Source organism: Adiantum capillus-veneris, chromosome 11 (assembly GCF_014529385.1).
Source record: "Adiantum capillus-veneris isolate H3 chromosome 11, ASM1452938v2, whole genome shotgun sequence".
Lineage (NCBI taxonomy): Eukaryota > Viridiplantae > Streptophyta > Polypodiopsida > Polypodiales > Pteridaceae > Adiantum > Adiantum capillus-veneris.
The window spans coordinates 116,867,858-116,870,175 of NC_140941.1; positions in this window are offsets into that span (position 1 = coordinate 116,867,858).

Genomic DNA, 2,318 nt, shown 5'->3' on the forward strand with positions numbered 1-2,318 from the left:
CCTACTATTGGTGGTTACAATAAGGGAGCTATGCAGTCTTCAGCATTTGCGAAATGACATCATTGAAGAGTCAATGGACAAGGACCTATCAGATTTTTCCTTTTTCTTTGCTGGCCGTAAGGTGATGCGGCGAAGGGAAAAAGATATTTTGTGCAAAGAGTTGGATGGTCGGGTTGAAGTAGTGTCAATGTAACAGATATTCTTGTGAACCCAAGTGTATACAAATGACTTTCAAGACATGAAGTTTATTGATCTCATTTTTCAATTGTGCCCTGTGAAAAAGTGTGCTTGAAATACATTTCTTTACCACGTCAAATCTCTCTCTCTCTCTCTCTCTCTCTCTCTCTCTCTCTCTCTCTCTCTATATATATATATATATATATATATATATATATATATATATATATATATATATATATATGTTAGACAAGACAAAGACATGATAGAAGAATCATCTTAATTCATTAGAAAGTACAAACTCGTCCGTGAACAATGGACTGAGATACAATTTTTGTAAGTATGGAATCAGAATGTCTTCAAGGTAAAAATCGAAGGAATGCCCCTCGAAAGAAGGTGGTGAGATAGTTGTTCCCGGCGGATTTAGTTCTCCCTTTTCAGGAGTATCATCAATTAGTAGTGTATTAGTTGCATCAAAGGGTACACCGATTTGGCTAAACGGTTTGTACAAAAGAGGTAATCCTGGTTTTTTAGGGTGGTAGTGGCCCTCAACGGTAACGCATTTTCTTGGATCATACAAAAAGGCAAAATCTGACGTGTGAGCTTGGCATACACTGCAAACTATTGCAACTAGTGGCGACAAGTTTTGCCTTTGCATTGAAGACCATATGGCAACTCTGAAGCGCGGAAGAAGAAACTGAATAAATTCCTTGGTTCCTGGACGAACCACGACTCGACAAGTTCCCATCCGAAACGTTTGCAAATCCTCAAAGGGTCCTCTGTCACCGAGAGGCACCCGCATCAGCAGCACTCCATTGACGTCCAAGATAATCAACCTCTGTAAAAGTTGACAAGTACATATAAGTAGTTAGAAGCTGAACATATTTTGCCATACTTGAATAGACATTACCGGAACAACCGTATCTACAGGTAGCAAGGGTCCATACTGGGTCTCTGTAGTGTTTATGTCGTTGTTGCTCTCCTCCGCTTTATCTTCATAGTCATTATTCACATCTTCATCAGGGGTCTCCCCCATGGCCCTTTCTGCCTCATTCAAGGTTGATCGACTTGCCTCATACATCCTTGCCTGATCCATATCATTTTGCTCATCCCTAGGCCTGCTTTCCTCATCCATATCCTTTTGCTCATCTATAGGCCTGCTTTCCTCATCTTGGGTTTCATCCATAGGCTCTTTTGGCTCCTCCACTGGCTGACTTGGCTCTTTCATTGTCTCCTCCGGTTGAACCTTAGCACCTTCCATATGCTCATTTGACCTTTCCTCATCCTCGGCTCTTTCATCTTCTGCTGATATGACACCCTCGGCCCGTTGCGATTCCACTGTATCGGATGTAGGGGTTTGTCATGGTGGCACGTCATGTTTTGTAAGATCAATAGTGCGCTCATCCAAGCCGCTATCTTCAAGCTCTCTAGGGCTAGACATAGTAAGCAGGTGTTGTATTAAACTTACCCGGTATCTTTGCAAATAATCATATGTGTAGTGTTTTAAAGCACTCTGCAAAATTGAAAGACCACATGGTGAGAATTCTTTTACATACTAAACCAAAACTAACTGAATGCATTGCCAAATGGGTACCTTAGTCATGAAAGGTTGTAATGCAAAGTAGCTTTGCAGGACATATTTTGCATGGAGAAGACATCTCCAGCCGCAAGAATTCCCATCGGTTTGATTTGGGACAGGTACTTCTTTGATTGGGGCCTTGTATAGTTCATACCTTCCACATAGCTTGCCATAGGCAAGCAACAACCTCTTTATACAACTGCACAAAGCAATGTCAAGATGTTAGCATGAGGCTTCAAATTTACATGGATATCTATAAGAAACACTTTCTGATACAAAACACTTACAGCCTAATTTCAGGGTGGGTTCCTTTTATTGAATTGAACACCCACACTGCTGGTTGGTCAACATCAAGGCATATGAGACTCCAGTGATGGTTGTTCTCATATGGAAAGATGATCACAGTAACTTCCAGCATAGCACAGTGGAGAAACCAACTCTCAAAGGTCCCAGATGGACTGTTCTTTTGTCTAATAATTACAGACATTTGTGGATCAAGGAGAAACACCTCTGTGTGAGTGTGCAGTGGGAGTTGACTTTTGATCAGGCTACAGAGACTCTA